Raw genomic sequence first — 20,695 nt, 5'->3', positions numbered from 1 at the left:
TAATTGTTTAAATATGTATAGATATATTGTGTTCTTATGGTTAGTTAAGTACCAAATTTTGGGTAAAGGGCTATATTTATTTGCAAATGAACATATAGTTTTTTAATTGAGTCTCATTGGTTAGAAACTATCTTTAGGAAAATAACTAAAAAGTACAATTGCAAAACAAGATGAAAATTGATTATTTAAATCGAGCTTTCCTGCTTGATGGTTTAAATCATGATTAAAATGTGATTTAAATCACTTTGACTTAAGTCAACCCATGCTTCTTCGCTGCAGCTCTGTTACCATGTCATTCCTAACTGCATTTTCATCCACCTTTGTCCTGGGCCATTCATCCGCACAGCCCAGTTTAAAGAGGGAAAAGGTCAGAAGTCGTGACAGCCTTTTTCACTCATGGTCTGGTATCAGATTCCTATCCTTAATGATAACTGATAAGATTGACTTTTGAGCTAAAACTATTAGTATTAGATGACATCTGAGATGTCACATAAATTCCACATGGGTTGAATAGTGTAGTTAAGCTCCTTGCTGTGCAATACAAGGCCTGTGTGTCTGGGTAGCCTCATGATGTCTACTGTTGGCTCCAGGTTGCTGAAAAGTTGAGTCCCATCAAGTCTTTACAATTGGTAGCTCTTAACCTGAATGGAATGATTGGAGTTCAGTAACAGACACTGTGTCTGGGCACCCCTGCTAACTCCTTCCATTTCAGCTAATGAAACTGCAGGATGGAGAGGAGTTGAGGATGGTGAAAAGGAGGGGAAATGTGGAGGAACAGGAAGAAAGATTTAGTGGGAGATTCAGTACTTTGACTTTTTGATGGGTACAAGCCAGTCTCGTTAAACAGCACAAGACTTGCTGGCACTGACTCTTGCTTGTTTTCCAGGTTCTGAGGTACAGGCTTGATTGTGGCTGAAGAGGGAGAATAAAATGTTAACTCTGGTGTGGGGGGTGGTTATCAGAGACAAAGGTGGGTTGAAAGAGCACTTTGAGCATCTCCAAGGGGTGCATAGAAAGCAGCCAAATTCTGATTGCCTTATTAAGAGGGGAGCTTTTATTAGTCACAAATGGCCTATTAAAGACTCCAAAGTGAGTTACCCTATGCTGGACTACATGTCTCACTGCCAGCTCTGTTTAGCTTTAGCATATCATCTAGTGAGCAGTTAAACAGCACTCAGCAGGGCCTGCTCTGGCAGCCACGCTCAGCTGTTGGTTTCTATTCTGCAAATATGTCAAAACTCTGCTTGGTGCATAACCATGGGCTGCACAACCCGCAGAAAAAATCTTGTACCAGGTCTTCATGAGGGATTATTTTATGAGGTGTGTTGGTGTGATCCACAGCAAATATTTTCATATAACAACTTAATTTCCTTAAGAGGTTGACTTTCCTGTGTACATTGCCCCTTGGCTCCTGGAAGCTTATTGTTTTGTCAGTTCAGAGGGATAAATTGTATTTCTGTTCATAGAATCATAGAAGATTAGGGTTGGAAGAGACCTCAGGAGATCATCTAGTCCAACTCCAACTAAGTCATCCCAGCCAGGGCTTTGTCAAGCCTGATCTTAAAAACTTCTAAGGATGGAGATTCCACCACTTCCCTAGGTAACCCATTCCCGTGCTTCACCACCCTTGTCATAAATATAAAGGGAAGGGTAAACCCCTTTGAAATCCCTCCTGGCCAGGGGAAAGCTCCTCTCACCTGTAAAGGGTTAAGAAGCTAAAGGTAACCTCGCTGGCACCTGACCAAAATGACCAATGAGGAGACAAGATACTTTCAAAAGCTGGGAGGAGGGAGAGAAACAAAGGGTCTGTGTGTCTGTCTATAGTCTGTCTTTGTCGGGGATAGACCAGGAGTGGAGTCTTAGAACTTTTAGTAAGTAATCTAGCTAGGTATGTGTTAGATTATGATTTCTTTAAATGGCTGAGAAAAGAATTGTGCTGAATAGAATAACTATTTCTGTCTGTGTCTCTTTTTTGTAACTTAAGGTTTTGCCTAGAGGGGTTCTCTATGTTTTTGAATCTAATTACCCTGTAAGATATCTACCATCCTGATTTTACAGGGGGGATTTCTTTATTTCTATTTACTTCTATTGTTATTAAAAGTCTTCTTGTAAGAAAACTGAATGCTTTTTCATTGTTCTCAGATCCAAGGGTTTGGGTCTGTGGTCACCTATGCAAATTGGTGAGGCTTTTTATCCAACATTTCCCAGGAAAGGGGGGGTGCAAGTGTTGGGAAGATTGTTCATTGTTCTTACGATCCAAGGGTCTGGGTCTGTAGTCACCTAGGCAAATTGGTGAGGCTTTTTACCAAACCTTGTCCAGGAAGTGGGGTGCAAGGTTTTGGGAAGTATTTTGGGGGGAAAGATGCGTCCAAACAGCTCTTCCCCAGTAACCAGTACTAGTTTGGTGGTGGTAGCGGCCAATCCAAGGACAACGGGTGGAATATTTTGTACCTTGGGGAAGTTTTGACCTAAGCTGGTAAAGATAAGCTTAGGAGGTTTTTCATGCAGGTCCCCACATCTGTACCCTAGAGTTCAGAGTGGGGGAGGAACCTTGACAACCCTCCTAGTGAAACAGTGTTTCCTAATATCCAATCTGGACCTCCCGCACTGCAACTTGAGACCATTGCTCCTTGTTGTCATCTGCTGCCACTGAGAACAGCCAAGCTCCACCCTCTTTGGAATCCCCCTTCATATAGTTGAAGGCTGCTTTCAAATCCCCCCGTCACTTGTCTCTTCTGTAGACTAAATAAGTCCAGTTCCCTCAGCCTTTCCTGGTAAGTCATGTGCCCCTGCCCCATAATCATTTTCGTTGCCCTCTGCTGGACTCTCTCCAGTTTGCCCACATCCTTTCTGTAGTGGGGAGCCCAAAACTGGACGCAGTACTCCAGATGTGGACTCACCAGTGCCGAATAGAGGGAAATAATCACTTCCCTTGATTTGCTGGCAATGCTCCTTCAAATGCAGCCCAATATGCCATTAACCTTTTTGGCAACAAGGGCACGCTGTTGACTCATATCCAGCTTCTCGTCAACTGTAATCCCCAGGTCCTTTTCTGCAGAACTGCTGCTTAGCCAGTCAGTCCCCAGCCTGTAGCGGTGGATGGGATTCTTCTGTCCTAAGTGCAGGACTCTGCACTTGTCCTTGTTGAACCTCATCAGATTTCTTTTAGCCCAATCCTCCCATTTGTGTAGGTCACTCTGGACCATATCCCTACCCTCCAGCGTATCTACCTCTCCCCCCAGCTTAGTGCCATCCTTGAACTTGCTGAGGGTGCAATCCATCCCATCATTCAGATCATTAATGAAGATGTTGAACAAAACCAGCCCCAGGACCGACCCCGGGGCACGCCGCTTGATACCGGCTGCCAACTAGACATCGAGCCGTTGATCACTACCCGTTGAGTCAGACGATCTAACCAACTTTCTGTCCACCTTATAGTCCATTCATCCAATCCATACTTTTTTAACTTTCTGGGAAGAATACCCTGAGGTGAGCCTTTTGCCTCGGATCAAGCATAATTTTGGTTAATGTTCTGATGTATCCTCTTTTGAAAAGCTATATTCTACTATGTCCCTGCAAGCCTCTACTCCTTGTCTTTTGAAACAGTTATAGGCTTGGCAGGGTTCCATTTAAATGAGTAGTTGTCTGTAAACTTCGATGTCACCTGACACACACAAATCAACAACAACAAAATCTATTGATAGTACCAGGCGAGCGCAGCCTTTGCTGCTCTGTGCGCCTGCAGGGATCTGTTATTTCACCCCTGCAGCCTCCCAGGGTGCTCTCTGCAGCCCTGTGCCCCTACTCACCAGCTGGAATTGTGAGGGCTGTCTCTGGGCAGGAGCTGCTCAGAAATGGGGTGGACTCCCCCAGGGCCTGCGGCTTGTCATCCTCCTTGCAGTGCTTTCTTTCTAGCTTCTGATCTCCTGAAGTAGGAAGTGCTGGGCTGGCTCCTATCATATAGGGAAGGGTTAAGTATTCGCTTAGGTTTTAAAGTTCATGCCTAAATATAAATAACATTGCCAAGGAATGAGCCAGAGAATAGTGATTTCCCCCTCCACCCCAGGGTAAGACATAACCCTGATAAAAGCAAGTGGCTTTATTTCTATATAAATTTATTTGTAATAAATTTGTTAGTCTCTAAGGTGCCACAAGTACTCCTTTTCTTTTTGCAGATACAGACTAACATGGCTGCTACTCTGAAACCTTTATTTCTATATGGTAGCTATTGTCCATTTCATAGTGGTATACCAAGTTTCATATTGGAACTGTTTAACAGTAAAGAGATGTATTGTGTAACAGTGGAATACCATATTTTGCATCTTCTGTCTGAAGATCTCTTTACAAACGTTAGTGAATTAAGACTTTCATGCCCTTTTTGCGCCTTATGTAATAGGATGTTGTTGTTATTTCCATTTTACAGTTGGGGAAAAGGAGGAACAGAGAGGTGAAGGTACTTGTCCAAGCCTCAGAGGAAGTCTGGGGCCTGGTCAGGAGTAGAACGCATATCCTGATTTCTAGTCTCACATTTCCACAAGTATTTCCAGTGTCGCCTAGGACCATGCGGTGGCCCTTGCTTGTACTGACTTGGAGGGAAGAAGATCACTTACTGAACTGTCAGTACCATTCCATGCAGTATCTAGAGGTTCCTTGCGGATGCACAGCCAAACACTGATCAAACCTGACTCTATCTAGCTTATGAGATCCCACAGGATCATAGAATGAAACCCAAAGAGCCTTAACATTCCACCGGCCCTGAAGGTTATTTCCTGCCTGCAGAGAGACTTCCATTGAATAATATTGACATGCTCTAAAAAAAGATGCCCTCTTTCTGTAGGGCTAGAGTACTAGTGATATTTTAAGGTTCTGGGACTTTACTAAAGATGCAGCATGGATTATATCTGTTATAGGAAGTCCCAAGGAAAATATCTATAGATACATTGTCAGTTTGTCTTTATACTTGGGGGTGGGGGAAGACCTGTACATTTGGAAGAAATATATATAAACTGACATTTGTAAGGGGAACCACCAGAACTTGATTTTTAGGAGTGGGTTTCTGAGCTTCTCCACAGGTAAAATATATGGGTTTGCAATGACACCCAAGGCTACATAGTCATAAAAAGTGACTTAAACATTAGCTAGGAAGATAGATGGATTTCTGAGGCAGCATTTCATCACAGTCTCATTAGTCTGGGTATAGGGGTATTTTAACTTCAATGCTACCTTTGTATTATTAAGCAGTCTTTTGGGGAGAGAATAAAAAATGGTCAAATACTTAAACTCTAAAACAAGAACTAGCACCCAGACTAAGTATTTCAGCTATAATGTCTCTAAGGTCTAAGGTGGAGGTTCAGATGTGGGTCAGAATGGGATTTAAATCAAGGTAAAGATACAGCTCAGCCTTGCCAGTCATGATCTACTCAGCTCCATGACAAGGGAGTGTTTGCTTCTCAGAGTAAACTGCCTGAGCCCTTTGAACCTGAAGCAGGTACAGAGGTGGGACAAATTGTGACATTTATAGTGCTGTGAAGGGTAACTAAATAATGACACCGTGTCCTTAAGCAAAATTGGAATTCTGCTGGGCTCAGTTGACCATTTGATGGTCATTTTAAAGAGAGTCTCCAGAGACACCAAGATATAGCTGAGTTAGTGCCTTTGAAAGAAAGGGGAACTGCAGTTATTATTACTGACTCCTGCGACATAGAGTTAAAGATGTGACACTCGGAGCACATCTCCAAGAAACCCAACCAGCATAACAAAACTAAATTATTTCTCTCCTGATCTTCTTTGCTGGGTTGAATTACCTGGTTGATCATCTCTCCCTCTTCCATAGATTCGGCCTTTAGTCATTGTGATGGAGAGGTCAGGCTGTCCTGATCTTTGTTGTGAGATTTTTGTGCTTTCACTTATTTTGAGATTGCACACCAAGCTCAATTTAAGGATGGACCCAGGTGTATGTCTTTCCTGTGTGACAAGAATGGGTGAACTGGAATCCACCATTTCCCTGTGATACTACTCCAGCAATCTAATAATCTACTCTCAGGAATTTTTTCTTACATATATTTCCTTTTATTCACTTATATAATAACCCTTTGAGTAGAGAACTGAACCCATAGGGAACTAAGTAGTAGGAGAAGAGAAAAATGCAAGCAGCTAACATATGAAGTTATTTCTTTGTGTTAGGTGGACTGAATGTGCGTGTGTAGATGGTGAAACAGGAGGAATTTACACTGTGGAGGAAAAGCATGATAAAGGACAATGTCAGTACCTAGCATACAGTGGGAATTTAGGAAGCCAATTGTGTTTCAGTAGGAAAATTGTAGTCAATATTTAATGCATGTAGCTATCAGTGGTAAACAGAGAATAGCAGGAAACTTAGTAATGGGGAAATTAGTTCTCCATATTATAGTGGATCATAATTGAATGCAGTTTGATAAAACACTACGATAAGAGAATTATAATCAAACATGACAAAGAGAATGTAATTTGAAGGATTGGCCACTAAAGATGTGTCCCTAATGTAGCCTCACTAAGCCATTACACCGAACTGGAATAATTTCCTCCAGTTTATGGTTGATACTTTTTTCCATATCAATGGAAATTGTCTGCTCAGAGCTCCCTTCCCTGTACCTTTCTGCTAAGGGCTCATTCCTTACATCCTTTGATTTTATGCTTGTATTTTTGTCTTAATTTCAAGCAGCCCTGACATTTCCCAGCTGTATCCATTACACTGCCACTACTCCGAGAAGCTCATCAATTGACTCCCATCCGTGATGTTGCAAAATGCCTCTATGGCTAACCCTGTCCTACACGGTCTTGGGGAATGCATCCTAACATCTCAAAGAGCTAAGGGAGCATTGCTGTACCTGGGCAACTGGATCTACTGCAGTCCGAGATTACAGAATAGTTATGGTGCCTCTTACTGTGCTGTTAAATATAAATCTCTTGGATGCTTGCCTGGGGTAATGTTGTTATGACACATGATACCTGGTTTCTTGTGAGGCGCCCTCAAATCTCTTATTGATTATATACTGATAGTCAGTAGCACTGCAGTTATACAAAGTAGGTATAGTTCCAGTGGGAACACGCTATATTGACCAGAATATCGAGGGATAATGAGGAGCACTATAGGGAATTAAGTGGGATGCACTGTATCGAATGGTTAAAGAAAGTGGGCCTTGGAGTCAGGACTCCTGATGTCTTGCCCCCAACTTTGCCACTGACTTACCTCATGCAAGTTGTGTAATCTCTTTGCCCCTTTGTTTGCTCATCTATAAACGGGAGGAGGAGGAGAATATTTACTTCACTGAAGCATTCTGAGGCTTAGTTAATTAGTATTTTTAAAGTGCCTGGAGATCCTCCACTAAAAGTGCAAAGTGACAGAATAGAAACATAATTGGGAAATAGGGATTGTGGCTTACTACATAGTTGTCATTGTTTCTTAAAGCATTGCTGCCCTGAGACTGCCAAGGACTGTGTGGTATTCATTGTGACATGGTGAATGGGGGGAGGGCAAGCATGGTATATTTTATAACTCCCAGTAAGAGGTAGTGATCTCTCGCACGCATCGAAGTGTCTGGCTTAATGTATTTCTTTCTCTCTCTACTGCTTTATTTTTAACTAACTGACTGGTGCAACAAACCCCATAAACTCCCTTTCTAGTTTCTCTTTAGTTTCTGTATTATGGTTGTTTCCCAAGTGTTCAGTGCATAACAGGATGCCATTTCTCGCTCTCCCGCTGATCTGGAGCTAGGATAAGATTTACACTGGGTGGCCAATAGTTCACTACTTTCTCCTGTTTCTGCCTATTAACATTCCAGCCCTGAGCATTACAAGAACCCAAGAGCACTATTCCAGCCCTGGAGGCAGTGAGTGACAATGCAGCTTATTATAGTTGTAGCGGATGGGCTGGGATGATGCCCCTGGGGTATGTACCCCCTCCTCCATGATATAAATGCAGCCTGCTTTCCAATATGAAAAATAGAGGGATGTTTTATAGAGGGAGAGCAGAGCTTCAGGAGATTTGGCACGTCTAAGACAGCGGGGAACAAGCCACCTCCGTGTGGTGGTGATGCATTTTAGATGCATGCTGCCTTTTTAGTAAGAAGTGTTGTAAGCTGATCAAATGTGTGGGTAGTTGGCCAAGTTGCCAGCTCCACTTCTGAGGTGGTTGCATATCAGTGATGTTGCAGCTATATAGTTTGTGTAATGCTTTAGGATCCTTTGGGAAAATATGGAGATGAGGCTGTCTGTGCAGTATCATTGTTGGGCTTGGTACTGCAATTTGGGTAGAGGAAGATGTGATGCCTCCTCCTGGGACTTACAGTTTCAAGACTCAATTATACAAGATACTTAGGCCCAAATTTGTAAAGGTATTTAGGCATTGCTCTGCTCAGCGTTCATAGATTCATAGCTTATAAAGGCAGAAGGGGCCACTGTGATCATGTGGTCTGACCAATGCATAACACAGGCCAGGGATCTTCCTGAATTAATTCCTGTTTGAACTAGAGCATATCTTTTAGAAAAACATCCAAACTTGACAATCAGTGAATCTTATGCTCCTAAGTGCCTAAGTCACTTTTGAAAATGGGACTTAACAGATGACGTCACTTAGGCCTTGCAAAGCTGAACAGAGCAAAGCCTAAATACTTTCAGAAGTTGGGGCCTTAGGTCAGATTTTTAAAGGTATTTAGGCACCTAGTGGGATTTTCAGAAGTGCCTAGGCACCAAACACCTATTGAAATAAAGGAGTTTTAGACATCTACGTGCTTCTGAAAACCTCACTAAACACCTAAATACCTTTAAAAATCTGGCCCTTAATGTCTTAACTTACAATTTACTTCAGTGAGAGTGGAATATATGCTCAGAATCCAGCCTTTAATTATACAGAAAATACAGATAGATCTATCTATCTTAGGGTTTTCTCAGACAAATATAATTCAGACACTTAATATGCTGGTTGACCAGCGAAGGGTCCGTCCTAGACTGGTAGCAGATGTATTTTGTTGGTCGATTAGTTTTGAAAAGTATATTTTTGAGAAGGGGTGGATGCCGAGCAGCTGGCTGATCCCAGCACTCTTGCTGCTGCTTCCACCGGTGGAGCTGTACTGGTCTTATAGCCATGCTGGGAGGCTTTGAAGAAAAAAAAGCTCATTGTAGACACAGCCAGTGTCCCCTGGGCCTTAGAAATCTCCAGTTGGTTACATTTTACATACCTGAGTGAGTTATAAAGTCTAATCCTGTGGGTCTCTGTGGGAGACAAGGCCAACAAGTCAGAGTGATAATAAGAGTTAACAATCAGGTAACTGTGATTTCAAGAGCTGTTTGCTCCCAAAGTTTCCATGAAGCACAGTTTAGTTCGGAACAATTCTGTCTTTTCTGGTATAGTGTCTCTCCCTCCCCCCCCCCCCCCCCCCACTAAGGACATGTGCATGAAAACAGGCTCTTTGTTCCTTGGGACTTCACCAAATCCTGCTGCTTAATCCCCACCTGAAATCCTCATTTTTTTTCTTTCTTTTTAACATCACAGGCAATTGCTGTGGTGACCATTAAGATGTCAAAGAATGGATTATGATTTTGGTTGAGTAGTAAGCAACAGGAACCACTGAACTTTACTGTATGTATGTATTTAATATTCCTAGTTGTATAATAAAATTAAAAATCCTGAAAACCTAGGGCAGAAATGCCTCTGAATTTTCAATGTCTCAGCTGCTGTATCTCAATCACCTTGTTAATTAACATTATTTCTGTTCTAGTACATTGCTTCTTAAGGATGTAAATTAAAGTATTGGCTGTGTTCCTTAGATTCTTTGATTTTTTTGGGTCAAGCTGGAAGAAAAAAAAAGTCTGTTCTCCCCCTTTCCTCCCCCCCGCCCCTTTCCTATGTTTAACATTGCAACCTGGACCCAGTTTTAGCATGTAGATTCCATGTGCTCCATTCAGATGCTTCCCTAACACTTGGCCTCTCTCTTCCTTCCCCCTCCCACTCCTCTTTTGCAGAAATATGTCTTCACCACAGGCTGGAGTTTTTGTTCTATCCTTTTACTCTTTGGTTGCGGGCCCACATAAAAAAATGCTTTGATCTCCTTTACACCATTGATTGATTCTCAAAAGCTCCTATGTCAGATCTGCTAGTTACCATCTTGCCAACAAGTTAAAAGGCTCTGTGAACTGCTCCTTGGAGCCAGGTGAATCTACAGAGTCCCATTGCACATCCCTGTCCGTTGACCTAGATCTGCTTTGCCAGGAGAGATGTTCCTTTTGTGTTGCTCCAGGTAACATAATTACATTTCTTCCCAGCATCAGGCCCTGTTGCAGTCTAGATTTATATCTCTCCAGTCCCACTTCAGATTCGCTGAAATACGCTGCTTCTGAAGTGAGCTGACATGAGCTCTGCAATTTAAGAAACTTTTCAACGTTCTGAATTTTTTATTTTGTGTGTGTATGGGGGAGTGATGGCACAAGTTAATGAGACAAAGGCCACATTGTGTTAGATTCACTGTGTTCATCCCATAGGATGGACACAGGAGTTGGGAGGAGGAATGGGGTGAGGAGGGAAAGGAAGATGACCTGTAGTGCCCAAGCAAACACCCCTCTCTGATCACATGTCCTATTGCTACCAGTGCAGGTCACATTCCTATCTGTGCGAGTATTAGCAGTGCTGTGAGCTAGAGAGGGGGTATTGTGCCACACCTGGCATGTTGACACCTGTGTGGTTTTGGTTTCCTGTGTCCTAGTGGGGCACAATGCTGTCTTAAGATGAGTGTGTCTTTAAAGGCAAATTTTCAAAGGGTCTCTGAAATTGCATTGACAATACAGTATTTTCATCCATTTGTGTGTGCAAAGCCTCTTGCTGGCATGTGCAAAACAAGTATTCATGCTCTTAACTGCACATTTTCCACGTGCAAATACAATCATTTGCACATACAAAAAATAAAGTATCTGCAAGAATTACGGGAACATTTTTGGAGCATCCCTGCTAACTGTAATAATGTGGCACAAATAGATGTGAATTGTATCGCCATTAGCCCTGCTATTTTAATAGTGAATATTGTTTGTTTGGGTGATGGGGAAGGAGGGAATGCACAGACTGGATATTGCTATGTTGCCAGGAGGGAGTAATGCACACTCAGTGCACAGTGTACTGCTTTGATTAATCCTAGTGATTTGAATCTTGGGAGTGAATATGTGAAGGATAGGACCTCCCAGGAATTGCTCATCAGAATCCTTGAAACCAGATAGAAACTAGAGAGGCTCCTAATTCAGCAGGCTGAATTAGAGAAGTAGTGGGTAGGACGGATGGGGATAGGATCTGTGCCACCTACAGTTATTGGGGGATTATTGCTCTTCAGTTGACCCCAGGTGTTGGGATATTTTGCCTGTGCTTTAGCCATCCACTTTTATGTGCCTGGTCACTGACCGTGAGGAGGGGCAGTGCACCAACTCAGTTCAAGCCCTGAGACTAACTTTAGTGCTTGTCTGCTGTGGAGTTCTTCCATGTGCTGGTGCCCATGGCTGAGCCCAGTACATCATGCCAGCAGGTGTCACCATCATCCCTTCAGATCCTTACAAACATAGTTTTGCGAATACAGACTAACACGGCTGTTACTCTGAAACCAATAGTTAAATACAGTAGCTGAAGACAATCAGTTACCAAAGTGTATGAAGGCCATGCTGAAGATGTATTTAGTTCTCCAGCATTTTCCTTTATGGTAAGTCATAAATACAAAGCTGGCAGTACCACAAGCTTAGATGAGAAGGAACTGCCTTTCCACAAATTTTCATATTGCACTGAGGAGCACAGATGACATTGGCAGGTACGGCTGCTATTGTCTCAGTTAGTATTAATGTATTGTAGAGAATCACAGACACTTTACAAGGAATGGCCATAAACATACAAGAAATTTCCGGGTCAGCATGAAATTTCCCTGGGGCAAAGAGATGGAGGAGGACACTCTTTATTATAAATAGGTTCATAATTGGTGTGTTCCTCAACCATTTCTTCATGAATTAAGATGCTACATGCTGGCAAATGAAAAACTTGAAGTTTCCCCTTTAACCTGAGTCGAGGACACTAAAGTTAGTACGTTTGGAAGAGGGACAAGCTGGTGATAACAAAAGTTTCAAACAGGGAATCCAATAATGATGATTTGTTTAACAGAGAACAGCGTTCAGCAATATCAATAATTCCTAGTGAAGCAGAACCTTCAAAGATGAAATTTTGAAACTGCAATTAAAGCCTTATTACAGTAGGACTTTTTGTACTGTTGGTGCTGGTAATGGTAAGTTCAGGTATTTTTTTCCATTGTTTTGTGTAGCCCAGCTGAGAGCCATACTAGTGCTAGACAAAATGAAAACCACTCCTCCTGCCCCCGTGGTGCTCTCCACAATTCCTAGTGTATTTAGGTGCACCCTAAGAAAGCATCAGTCCCAAGCTGTGAAGCAAAAGGAGTGCTCCCATGAGAGGGAAGGATCGGTGTTATATACTTAAAGTTTAACAGCTTGATCACAAAGCCAACAGTAAAGTCTATCAGTATCAGATGTTGCTTTCCTCAGTACCACTCCTGTGTCACCAGGACTCATTTTTGGATTTGAGGAACAATCAAGATATTAAATAGAATAAAATCAAACTGGGTATATAAATCATCACTGAGTTAGAATGTCAAACTATGATATTAGAGAGACAAGGTGGGGGAGGTGATATCTTTTCTTTCCTTAACTGAAGTTGGTCCAATAAAAGTGTTTTTGAGCTACACAGAGCTCTTCTTCAGACCTACCCTGAGGAAGAGCTCTGGGTAGGTCACAAGCTGGTCTCTTGGACCAACTTCTGTTGGTGAAAGAGACCAGCTTGTGACCTACCCAGAGCTCTTCCTCAGGGTAGGTCTGAAGAAGAGCTCTGTGTAGCTCAAAAACACGTTTCTTTCCCTAACTGAAGTTGGTCCAATAAAAGATGTCACCTCCCCCACCTTGTCTCTCTAATATCCTGGGACCAAAATGGCTACAGCTACACTGCAAACAAACTGTGATATTGTCAGGAATTAGGGGAAGAAGGTGAATGACAAAGAGGAACAATTATATTTTCAATCCAAAAGATGAAGGAGAATTCTAACTTTCTAGCACACACAGAACCCGATATATGCCTGCTCTGAGCAAGCTGTAAGGATAGTGTCTGGAAAGGTGCTTCGTATGCTTTGTCCTTAGCTACAGTTGTAGTTAAAGTATATTGAGCACTGGCTCAGCTACAGCCAGGGATGGTGTGATGACAGCAGCAGGTAACTTTCTTAAAGAGAAATATAGACAAGGCTACTCTGTCTCTGTCTCTCTCTCAGCCGAGCCCTGCTTCCACTGAAGTCAGTGGCAAGATTCCTGTTTGCTTCCCTGGGAACAGGTTTCGGTCTGATAAGGATTCACGATATGTTTGCGAGGTGACACTTTTTGCTGGCAGTCCAGCTTCACTCAGTGATTATGCAGGCTGGCAGGCCATGTTAGTCAAAGGAGTCCAGTACAATCTGAACCAAACCCCAATCTAAGCTGCATTTGGCTTTCATTGAACTGTTAATGTTTGTCAGGGTCACTTGCTTTCTCTGCTAGTTCTAGTAAATTAATGTTTCTGAGCCAATAATTTTTGGATCATCAGCCCTGTCCCTTGTAATTTCAGCTACTTGAATAATTATGGTCTCTGGACTCATAAATTGGATCAATGGGACAGGAGGGCCCCTAAAATGGATGATCATGACAGAATTGGCAGTTGCAGTACATTCCTCTCTGGAATGCATAAGCTGTAATACATCATTTCACACACTCTCTTGCTTTTGTCCTAGTCTTGTCCAGGATGCACTCCTTACTCAAGCAAAAGTCCTACTGGGGTTAAAGACTGAGTGAGAACTGTTGGATCAGGAACTATGTAGAGGTCTGTTTCAGATGCACAAAGCTGCAAACCCTCTCACTCATATAGATATACAGTACAGTGTACAGATACGTGTACACTTCCCCCCCACCTGCCCTGTGTTGTTAATTATCTGGCTTGTGATTGCCCTTGTGAAATGTATTAGTATCTACTTCCCTTATAAAGTTTATTTTTGGACTCTGTTACAGAATTTGTTTAGTCATGCAAGAAGTGGTTATGGGGCGACAGAGAGAAGGAGATCGAAGTTGTAGTAAGACAGGAGAGCCGGAAGGGAAACCCCCCTCCCAAAACCATTGTTATGTCCTGCTCGGGGAAACTAGACATTGACCTGTTGTGATTCTGGTGGTGATCTCTTGGGAGGAGGCGGTCAACCACTACAGTGATTGACAACATTTTAAGACCCCAGGTACATGATTTTATAGTCCAAATCTTTGTTTGGATTTAAAAGAAAGAGAGAGATGCTGTCTCTGTTTTCTTATTTTTACACAATTCTGTCCACATTAACTTTATCCTAGTGGGAGGTATTAACTAATTATTTTGTGCGTAGGTAAATCCTAGGAATCCTACATTTAACGGGGAAAGCATCTTCCATATTTAAACAATTTTCCCCTAATTATGGTGTTAACAATAATTTAGATTATGAAAAAGAAGGGATTTCAAAAACTTGATTGAACGCTCACTGTCTGTGTACATTTTTGCACTTCACTTGGCTAGAACAATGAAACTTGACTGCTCAGTTTTACTTTTTGTTTAGGCTCAGTTTTATTTTCTCATCTGTTAGAATGGTGATGCTGTGACTATCCAGTAGTTTCTGCAGATTATTGTTTTTTAAAAAACCCTCCAAATTCTTGACCATGACTACTTATGGAATAGTTAAGACCCTTAGTGTTATATTGCCCTGTACAAGTCATAGTTCTGGCTGTTTTGCCTAACTGTGGGGAATAACCTCAGCAGTTTAGTTCATCCCCAGAGGACTAATAGAGGCAGTATCAAATCTTCTTTTACTTCTGACTCTGTCCAGTCATATTAACCCATAAGCAAGTAGGTGATATCACTGATGCCATGTTTTCTATCACCCAGCCAGCAAAGCAGCTACGAGTATCTGCATTTCTCTAGACACTCAGTATTTGCTCAATAAACACTAACACTAGCTCTGCTGTTTATGCATTATTTTGAGCAAAGAATTTGCAATGAGAGTTAAACACACTGGGTTTGTCAGTGGAAAGCATCAAGTTGAGAACAGGGTTCCTTTGGAATCCAAAAGAAGTTGTTGGAGAAACGACAATTAATTGCATATTTAATCTCTGGTTCTCAGGGACAGAATATCCTGAACCTTGAAAGAGAAGGTTTAATAGTTGTTATATAGCAGTCTTCCTGCTGCAATATGCAGGAGTCCATCCGCTCTGATGTAATTGGTCTTTCACGCATCCCACTCGGGGACAGTTTGATGGTTTGGGGGAGTACGATTTTCTTGATTTGTTAACCAGTTATTTTTCAGCAACACTTTTCACCCAGAAACTAGCTGGCTGCAGGGGCTGGGAAAGGGAAATGCAGCTTTTCAGCTCTCGGTTTCTGGTTCAAATGATTCCCTAGTTGGTAGTGACCTAAAGTTTTTGCCATCTAATGTCTGATCTATGTGAACTGGTGAAGTCAGTCCAGTTGCCAATCTGTAGCTGTTCACATTGCAGTTAACAATTAGATGATCCCCTACCTTTTGTTTGTTGGCACTTTCAACAGAAGGAGCCAGGGAATGAGTGGTCCATGGAGATGAATATATTCAGTTACACCTTGAAACGTTCCCTCAAGGACAGGGCTAGTTCTGAGAGTAAATAACCGAGGTAATTCACTGGTAGAGGAAATAGCTGTTGTTTATGTTAAAACAAACGAACAAAAATAATGATCGCATATGGATTCATTCAACCAGAAATATGGGGGACAGCTTCCAGAAGTGGACATACGTTCCCAATAATAATGAGAAGAAATGCAAAAGGAAATTAAGATTTTATTGGAAGATGGGAATCAGAAAATGAGACCATATGAAGACTAACCAGAAAAAGCCCCAGTGCCAGACAGGAAACAGGGGAGATACACTCCCTCCTTTCCAGACTCATTGTAACCACTCAATACCTTGTCAGAAGTGTGTAGAGGAAGTGCTGGGAGTCTGCTTGGGAACCATACTGGATACGCTGATCAGACACAGGCTAACGGAGCACCTGAAATGCTAGCATTTCATTATGATGGATTCTCAAAAGGTAGATCACACCTAACAATTCGAATGGCATTTTTTTGGAGGGAAAGCAGCAAAGAGTTGCCAGGAAAAGTAGCTGTGGATACAAATTTACCTCTGCTTTAGAAAAGGGTTGATGGAGAATTGTACAAAGAACTAATCAAAAAGTAATAAATGAAACATATTGCACTGCATTTTAAGGTGCATTAAAGAGCTAATGTACTTGTATATAATTATTCCTTATCAGTACTGTGGAGTTAGTCAAATCCTCATGAAAACCATCCTTATCTTCATTATTTAAATGGGTCCTCCTTTTTACCAGACTCTGCTACCAAAAAGCTGTAGCATCATTGCAGTAAAATATAAAATTGCTACTCATAACGAGCAGTTCACCAAATGCAGTAATATTTTCTGTTCATGAATTATCAGCAAATGGCCAGATTTATATAAATGTTTGTTTAAGATTTCCAGCAAAAAGGATTAAGTGAATGTATTTCTGCGTTTGGATTGCTCATGAACCATTTGCTGTGACTACTGCTTAGAGTATTCGCTATTTGTGCTGTGTGATTGGTCACCTAATATGGTATTGTTTCTGCTCTCTAATTGAACGACTCCCCAGATTATGAAAAGCTTTCAGGATGGCTACACAAACAGTTCTGTAGTATGGATACCTATTGGTGGTGGTATACATATATGTATGCTGCATATGTACATTTGCTAGAATAATGAATACCCAAAGCAATAGTCTTGGTGTAAGTAATCTGTAAGGAATCATACTACTTTGTTGGAAAACTTCAAACCATTACACAAATCTGGCTGTTTGCAGATAATTCACGGAGAGAAAACATTGCTAAAGTTGTTGAACAAATTGTTATGAAGAGTTCATCCAGCTCAAGTAGATTCCAAGACTTTGTGTTACCTACAGCTTTTTAGTGGCAGTGAGGCATTATTAAAACGAGGGCTGACTTTCAAATCTCACCTTTTTTTAGTTTATGTAAAAAAAATTTACATATAATACAGAATTTCAGACCTTGAAAATTCTAGACTGTAGAGATTAACATTTTACCTATTATAAGTCCCAAATCTCAGAGCATCATCTGTTTAAGTATCCGTTGTAGAGTAGTTTCCAGAGTACCTGTGAGGTTACTTATTGTTTAGTTTTCCCCTGGGTTCCAGTTCAACACCTGTTTAATCAATGAAACTGTCTCCCTGAAGATTTGACGGAACACATTTCAAACAGGAACACAGGCTGCCTCTCTCTGCTGAGCTGCTCATGTGGCAGCAGAGCAGTGTGATGGAGCCATGAGGTCACTTTGCTCTGAAATTTGGAACTGGACCAGCAATCAGATGGTACATTTTAGAGATGTATAAAATGAGCTCATAATTGAACCGTAAAGCAAAGAATTTGCTATTGAAGGTACAGAGGGAGCAGGAATGTGGGGGTATTTGGAGAAATGTCGGCACTTCCATCGAGGAAGACTGACTGCACAAGGAATGGGACCAAGGATGATATGTTAGAAAAATTCTGGGGCAGCGGGGGCAAAGTTGTGCAGCGTCCTCGCTTCTGTCTCCCTGTTGAGGCTGCAGCTGTTCACTGGGGTTAGCGGGCCAGCCCTATCCCAGGGAGTGGGATGGTGGGCTGGGGGGTGTCTCACTGATGGCTGTCCCAGGGCAGGGATCCGGGTCTGGTTCGCTCCATGCTAAGCTTGTCCCAGGCCACTGCTGTTGCTTTCTGTCAGCTGTTGGGGAGCGGGGAGGCTCTGACAATGCTGTGATTAGGAGTCCCGTTCTGCCCTCCAGTGAACACTGCAGTGCCAGCTGGGGAGGAGCTAGGAAAAGTCGGGGCACCGGGGGGGAGAGGGCAAACCCAAGACCGTGCTACCACCTCTTGGGGAGGTGGGTTCACTACAGTGACAGGAGAGTCACTGACGCACCATTGCAGCTCAGCTGCTGCGTAGCATTTTAAGTGTAGATGGAACCTGTATTATAAAATTTCTGAAGCAGCTGGAAGATATTGGGGCTGGAATATTCTTTGCAAGCCAAGAAGTGCAATATGTTATAGTTACCACTGGTGGATGTTTTCATATGGGAAAGTGTGTTTTTCCAATGGCACATGAATAAGAACCAGCATGCTGCATCCATTGTGGTCCCCAGGTTCTCTAGCTTGAAAGAGAAGAAAGAGCAACTCTAACTTTTGCCTTAGCAAAGGCGGTGGTTCTTCCCACAGTATCGTACTGTCTGGTTGGGAGAGAAGTCCAGGCGTGCGCACAGTTGCAAGGGTAAAGTTTTCAAAAGCACCTAAATCCCATTTTCAGAAGTGAATGAGGCACTTGGAAACCTAAGTCTTATTGAAAAGTGAAAATCCTGAGTGTCTCAGTTATTTTTGATAACGGGACGTAGGGTCCTGAGTCATGTGTGGGTTTTTGAAACTGTTAACCCAAGACTGCTCTGTTGGCAGAGCTGTGGTAGCATCTGCTTCACACACTGTAGCAGCAGCCTCAGGGCTCTCAGGTTACCACTCTGTGGTGGCCCTAAAGCCTGGCCCAGTCCTCACAGTGGCAAGTGCCATGTAAACAACTTGCTAATGCACATAATTTGCATAGTATAGAAATGAATATGAACATCATAAATCCAATGTCTCGTCTACTTTAAAGTGTAAGATCCTAGGGGCAGGAACCTAGTTTTATTTCTGTTAGCGCCGCGCACACCAAGGTGCTATCTGGAAAACAACAACTCTGCATTGCTATTGTTCCTTTCATTTGACCGTCTCAAAGCATTTATTAAGCCACGTACCATTCCAGTGAAGTAGGTCAGAAATAGATGACGATCACTTCACTCGCTGCTGAAATACAGCTACCTCTAGGCTGGAAGGCAGCCGTTCGCACACAGCAACGCTACGGAGGTGTTTAGAAGAGGAAGTGAAGAAGAAAATCATATCCACCTGAAACTGCATGAGGCATTTCGGGGGCAGAGTGTATTTATGCCTGCACTGGGGTTTTGGCCAGGATGCTGAGTTTTTAATAGTGAAGATTCAGCCTGCACTGAATAAGGGTCATGCCGCCACCTCTGCTTGGGAGGAGTTGCAGAATAGCAGTACTTCTGGAGGGCTGTACGTGTCTCTTTCATTTGACCTTAAGCTCCACTGCAGAATGCCCTAAGGCTATTTAGATGTCTGAAATCTGCCACCCTGCTGTTATACACAGAATTCAGGAAGTTTACAAAAGATAGAGAGAGCTACTTGCTGTCATCGACTCTGTGTTCAATGCAGTGGTTTCTGTTACAGAGCAGATGGACCTCGTCCAGGGAAACAACTGGCTTTTATAAACCCCGGGCCTTCATAAAAATGCCCTTTTGGATTCTCACTATTTTACTGTAATTACATTGGACGAGCTACAACTTTGAGCAAAAGATGTTTCAGATCAAGCTGATTTTAATGGTCCTTTTAGTAACAAAATGTTGGTTATGTGATTCTGCCATAGGATATGTTTCTTTCTGTGAGCTTGTTCCACAGAATACACTTAGTTCATGTATAGCCAGATCTGGAGAGGTGCTTAGGACTTTGCACTTTCCTAGCATCTTTCATCTAAGTATCTCAAAGCATTTTACAAATGACCCAATGAGCGATACCTCCCGAAGCCTGTGTGAGACGGGTCAGTAGTATTGTCTTCATTTTGCAGACAGAGAAACTAAAGTTCTGAGAGGTGAAGTAACTTGTCCAGTGACCAAGCTAGAAGTAGAGCTCCTCCGATTCCAAGCCTCATGCTTTCTACACTAGAGCTTAATTCTCGGAATCAAATGCACTTGAGAGATGATACTTAAGGGCTTGTTTCTCTCTTTGTGGGCAGCCATCATTTGAAGGGGACTGAAAGGCTTTTAAATTGCAAAGTGACAAGTATAAGGTTTTCTGTTTTCCCCACCACAGTTGTTGAAGTCACTAGCACCTTAGCACAGGGTAAGGAATGCCAGGAATGTAGTTCCTGGCTTCTGCTTTTGGCGTTAGTGATGTCAGTCATTGTTGCAGGAGCAACACAGAACAGAACCCTGGACTCTCATTTTTGGCAGATAGATAAATCAGGGAAATATTGTTAAAAGAATGTATACTTCTAAAATGTTCATTTGTGTTCTGTGATTGGGGATCGTGGATAGGTTAAACACTGATTCATTGAAAGAAAAAAACGACATTTGAGATTTTTCTCATTTATAAGATTCCAGCCTCCCTCCATCCCTGGAATTATTGCTGCTTTCTAGAAATCCTTTGCTAAAGTGGAGCTTGCCGAGCAGAGGAAGAATCAGGGCAGTGCCACCTTCTTCATTCTAATGATCTCACTTTTAACTTAACCCACTTGTAAAAAACTACAGCACATATTCTTTCCTCTGTATCCCCTTGTATTCTACAAGCTAAGTAGGGGTATTCTGGGTCAGTATTTAGATGGGGTACCTCCAAGGAACACCCATCTGTAGGCACTGTAGAAAGTGATGTTGATGATTCAGTAAGTGGCATTGTTTCTTCTGATTCAGTTAGGAATTAATGCCTCAGATTGGGCATAAGGAAATCACTGGTG

General features: G+C 42.3%; 1 protein-coding gene across 8 annotated transcripts in view; it reads left to right on the top strand.

Moving 5' to 3' along the window:
- The window catches only part of MEGF6 (multiple EGF like domains 6), a 254,954-nt gene that overhangs the window by 36,662 nt on the left and 197,597 nt on the right, over positions 1-20,695 (top strand). The window lies entirely within an intron of this gene.

Source organism: Lepidochelys kempii, chromosome 18 (genome assembly GCF_965140285.1).
Source record: "Lepidochelys kempii isolate rLepKem1 chromosome 18, rLepKem1.hap1, whole genome shotgun sequence".
NCBI classification, from domain to species: Eukaryota; Metazoa; Chordata; order Testudines; family Cheloniidae; genus Lepidochelys; species Lepidochelys kempii.
The sequence above is the reverse complement of the archived record's forward strand: the minus strand, read 5'-3'. Positions and strand labels throughout refer to the sequence as shown.